The 5,456-nt window shown below is 39.6% G+C and overlaps 1 pseudogene; it reads left to right on the top strand.

Annotated features, from left to right (window-relative positions):
* The first annotated feature begins 3,452 nt into the window (after positions 1 to 3,452).
* Positions 3,453 to 3,570, top strand: LOC111740844 (annotated as a pseudogene).
* The last annotated feature ends 1,886 nt before the right edge of the window (positions 3,571 to 5,456 follow it).

The raw sequence follows: 5,456 nt of genomic DNA, 5'->3' as shown, positions 1-5,456 counted from the left end.
GATTTCCGTTGGCACATCTGTGGGTGGGATTGACCCTTAGGCTGACTGGTTGTGAGGATAGGCTATAATATAGCAGATAAGCTATTGTGTGGGGGCTTACCCACCAGAGTGGAAATCACTTTAGCCAGGATCTGGTGCCAGCCAAGGCTGTCTTTCTGGTCTGTTAGTTGTGGAGCTAGTCGGGTGGGTAAGCTGGCCATTGTATGTTGGGGCTGGCGCTTCTTGAGAGAGGCCCTGGTGAAGGCCAGGTTCATTTCCTGCTTGTACTGGGCTTGAGGCTGCTAGGTAGGAGCTACAACATGGTCTGCAGTTTGTTGAGCTTATGCTGGGCCTAGAGGCACTTAGAAAAGGCTACACTGTGAACCAAGACTGGCTGCCACTTGTGCCTGGTTTGGGACCCTTTGTTGAGCATTACAGTGCAAGCTGAGGCCACTTGCCGTGTGTACCAATCTTGTGGCCACTGAGTTAGATTTATGTTACAGGCTAAAACTAGACACCACTTATACCAGGCTTGGGGGCACCTGATGAGAGTTACAATGCAAGTCAAGACCAATCACCGCTCATGTAGGGCTTGGCAGGGGCTACAGTGCACTCCAAGGCTGGCCAGTTGCTGCTTGTTTGGGGTTTGGGTACCTTTGAGAGAGTCTGCAGTGCAAGCCTAAGGCAACCACCACTCATGTGAGGTTTGTGGATTTTGGGGGATGTCTGCAGCATGAGCTGAGGCAGGCCACTTGAGTGAAGTTGCTGCTGGAAGAGGCTCAGCTAGGGCAAGTGAGTTGAGTAGGTCAGGGTCTCAGGTCACCAGGGTGTGGGAAATGGTATTAGCCAGGTTAATGGAGTATGGACACTTGGCCTTCACCTGTGCTGGGCTGGCTGGATGGGAGGATAGCTCAATAAAGAAACAATGGCACCTGCCAAGGCTTCCATGCCTGGATAGAGTTGCTTTGAGCCCTGCCCCTTGAGCTCTCGCCCTGAATCTAGTCAATTTAGCTCCTCTTCATATGTCCCTAGTGCTTTTGGAGCTGCTGCCCCTAGACTGGAGCTTAGAGCAAGTAAGTTTGTGAGCAAGTGAGTCTGTGCATAGGCCCTTTAAGAGAAGCTCCTTGATCTCTAGCAGCCCTTTGTCTTTTGCTGATGCAATTCCAGCTGTTTTTCACAACCACTTGTTATGGGGACTCCTCTTCCTGGCTTGGGTGCCCCAGGTTGGGGAATTTAGTGTGGAGTGAGACCTCTCTTTCCTCAGTGGGGACCTTTGAAGCTGAAATATCCCTCTTGGTACTTACCACATCGTAGATGTGGGACTTGCCTGTTCTGTGTCTTTGACCCTCCTACCAGTCTCTCTGTGGCTTTTTATATCCTTAATTATCAGAATTCTGTTCAGCTAGTCACCAGGTGTTTTTCAAGGGTGGTTGTTCTATAATTTAGTTGTAATTTGATGTGATCATGGAAGGAGATGAGCAGAGTTTATCTACTTTACCATCTTAACTGGAAGTCAGACCTTTGGCTTTAATGATGGTTTCCTTGGCTGTGCAGAAGCTTTTTAGTTTGATGTAATCTCATTTGTTTATTTTTGCTTTTATTTCCCTTGACATTTCTGGATGTTTGGGATAAAACTGAATTGGCTACTTTTAACATGTATACATTGTTTGATTAATTTTACTAACATTTTGTAGGGTTTTTGTGTCTATGTTCATGAGAGAGATGGAACTCAATTTTTCTCCCTTTTTCTCTTGTATTATTCATGTCTGACTTTGGAATCAAGTTTATACTGACCTTGTATAATAGATTGGAGGGCATTTCTTTTCTCCTTATTCTATAGAAGAGATTTTATGAAATTGAAATTATCTTTTTCCTTGAACTAATTTAGAAATATATAGGAATTTCAGGATATACACGTGGCTCCTTCTGACATGATACCCTACATTGGAATTTTCTGTGATGTCAGAAATATTCTATATCTTCCCTAACCTATATGTTAGCTAATAGCCACATGTGGCTGCTGTGACTGAGGAATTGAATTTTCAAAATCTTACTTAATTTTAGCTTAAATAGCCACTTGTAGCTAGGGCTTATCACACTGAGCAACACAGCCCTATGTAAACTCTTGTTGATTGCCTGGGTCTCTTCTTGCTTCTGTCTTCTAGCACTTCCCAGTGTACTATGTATGCTTGGTAGTTCTCTGATCTTTCTGTACTAAACTCCCCCTTGTGAATTTTGAGTCACAGCTTTTCTTTATCCACCCCTGTGGCTCTGGCTACCATGTCTGGCTCCTTGCTGTTTTCTTTTCTTTTTCAGGAATTTCTCATAATCTCTTTTCTACCAGGAATTTCCCTTCTAGTTTATATGTGCTGCTGGTACTTATTTGTTTTTAAATACTTGTATTTTTTTTTCTTCCCTTGGATTTATTAGAGCTCATGAAAGATTCCTAACAGGGCTTTAGTATATATTTTTATATAGTTTTACAGATGAAAAAAAAAATTCAGAAAAGTAGGTTACTTACTCAAAGTCAAATTGTACATTAGTGCTAGAATCAGGGTCCTACTTGAAATTCCTACTCTCTTCTTTACCAGCCCAGTGCTTCTCCATAAAATACTTATCTCCAAGAAAAAAGCAAATTATATTTTAAATAATTTTGCAGTGTATCATTTTAAGTCAAAAAGGAATCATTTTTAATACAAATAAATAACCCTAAATTGTATTGGGTAAACCTAATATTTTACATATCAAACTTATTTGAAGCGCAGTATGCTCAAATTTGTTCCACGCTATTTGAGATAATCTTTCCTCCAAAGAGTTCTTCGATAACCTCAATAACTTTGCTCTTTTCTAGCTTTCCCAGTGGCATAACTGCCATCATATCTCCCAGGTAAAAAAAAAAAAAATCACTTAGGCTCTCAAAATGTCCTTTTCCACTATCCAGACTTTCGGTCCAGTGATTGTGAACCAAGAAGACTCTTATAGGTCAGAAGAGCTTTCTGAAGATTGTTATGTCTGTGCTGAGATCAGAAAAACTTTAGTTGGCCATTGAAAACTTGGAAGACAGAGGAGAGTACAAATTTCTCTATACAAATGAAAGTAGTTGTAAAAGGCTAGATGCTAAGCAAGTGGTTGGAGACCTAAGAATAGTTTTAAAGAGGTTGGAAGCTAACTTCATTAATGGGTTTGACTGCATTCTTAGGGCATCCAGGAGCCATTGATGACTCATACGTTTTCAAAAGATGAATCAGACCTCAATCTGGAGAATAGATTGCAGAGGGATAAGGACTCATAGAATGAAGATTTTTAAAAATATATTAAATGAAAGTTATTTTTGTGCGGAGAAAATTAATTTTACATATGAGGAATAAAGGCAAAAATAGTAATGCCCCTTTGAACTCAGATACAGACCAAGAAGCTCATAACTTTTGATATGTATTTTTGTTATATGCTTCAACTTTTTAAAGTAAACTTAAGTCTATGGCCATGCCACCCTGAACTTGCCTGATCTCGTCTGATCTTGGAAGTTAAGTAGGGTCGGGCTTGGTTAGTACTTGGATGGGAGACCACCTAAGAAGACCAGTGCTGTAGGTGTAAAAAATAAAAAAAAAAATAAGGATTGTAAGGTGACAAGGCCCTTGCCATCTTTGAGGTCAAACAAGGGTTGCCTCACCTAAAATTTTTTTTAAAAAAATAAAGTAAACAAATTAATTTAAGTAAAATATGCAAACATATAATTTGATGAGTGTGGACAAAGTGAACACACCTGTATCACCAGTCAGATCAAGGAATTGAACTACCAGTACCCCAGAAGAGCCCCTATTGTTCTTTTCTAGTCACTATTTTCTCCAACTTTACTATCTTCTATTTATGGATCTTTTCAATTTTTTTCTCCTAAGAAATGAGCTACCAATCACCTAAAAACTTGCACATGAAAAAAACCTCAAATGTAATTTAATACAGTGATTTTTCAAATATCAAAAATTAATAGTAGAATCATTTCTTCAAAAGAAATTTCACATATGTTCTTAATGCGTGGAACAGATAATATCAGAACTTCTCTAACTCAGTCAGAATTAGAAATCTGGAGCCTATGGAGCCTTCTCACTGCACATTTCCTCTCTTTAACACGTATACATCTCTTCCTGTTCCATCCTTGTTGACTCTGAGGCATCACTTCTATATCCTGAGGTACTACAAAATACTCAACTTGAAAATCATTGGTCCATTATAAATTGTTCCTTTTGAACAGGGGTTGGCAGACTTTTCTGGAAAGGGCTAGACAGTAACTATTTTAGGCTTTAACTGACATACAACTTTTTCTCACTATTTAGCTCATGTGCTGCTGTAGCATGAAAGCAGCTGTAGACAGTATGTATTGGCTTTGTTCCAATAAAACTTTATTTACAAAACAGGCTGGTGGGGGCTGATTTAGCCCATGGACTGTAGTTAGCCAATCCCTGCTTTTTAAAAATAAGGAAAAGGTGGTTCTGAAAAGTGAAGTAACTTAGAATTGCAAAATTTTATTACTAAAAGAAACTTTAATAATTCTTTTATGGTTAAGGAAACTAAGGCCCTAGTAATTTACACTAATTTAGAAAGTAATTTGTGGCACATGTAAACTAGCAAAGAGTTACATATATGACATCATAACTACAGTTAATATGGGATTCTGTTCCTATTCTAATCTGTTTTTATTATTAAAACTCAGCCTCTCATCTCCTTCTAAAATCTTGAAGACTCATGTTCTCCCTAAGAATTGTAAATCCCCCGATCCCATGACTAACATAATTTCTACTGTGGCTCATTGCTTCTCATGCCACTAACCCTGGTGATTCTAAATTTTGAAGTCTTTACCCAAGTGGTCCAAGTAACTCATTATGCCAATTTTAGATGGTCTGGGTCCTGAGCATGTTTATCCCTATTACCCTGTTAAAACGCATCTTTGCTATGCAGAGTTTAAAGTAGTTCTGTTAAAGGACTAGGCATTTCAGTGAATTCATTGTCTTTACTGCAGTTTTATTGCCCCTTATTCAAGGTCTAAAGACATATCCTGTCATCTACTTGAGCGCATGTTATTCACATTGCTGAATTCAAATGCAGAGGCTAGGACAGGCCCCAGGTTCTTCTGTATGTGCTAGTTGTATACATCTGAATAGGCAAGGTAACGCTGCTGTTTGAGGTAGGTAAAGCTGAACTCATAGTGGCTCCAAACAACAGTATAGTCTAAAGCCTTTGTGGGTTGTCTAGAGACTCTACTCCTCCTCAGTCTTCATTCTGCTTCCGAACTGACGGGGCAGCCACTGGTGAAGAATTGCCCATCACAGCAGTAGAGGGAAAGGAGAATATGTCGAAGCAAGAATTGGCTCTTCACATTCCTGTTTGAAGTGACAAGCTCACATTTCAATGGCCAAAGCAAGTCAGAAGGCTAATCCTGACTACCATCGGGCAGGGAATTCCTCAGGCAGGGGAATGTGACA

This window comes from Pteropus vampyrus, unplaced genomic scaffold (genome assembly GCF_000151845.1).
Source record: "Pteropus vampyrus isolate Shadow unplaced genomic scaffold, Pvam_2.0 Scaffold68, whole genome shotgun sequence".
Classification (NCBI taxonomy): Eukaryota; Metazoa; Chordata; class Mammalia; order Chiroptera; family Pteropodidae; genus Pteropus; species Pteropus vampyrus.
The sequence above is the reverse complement of the archived record's forward strand: the minus strand, read 5'-3'. Positions and strand labels throughout refer to the sequence as shown.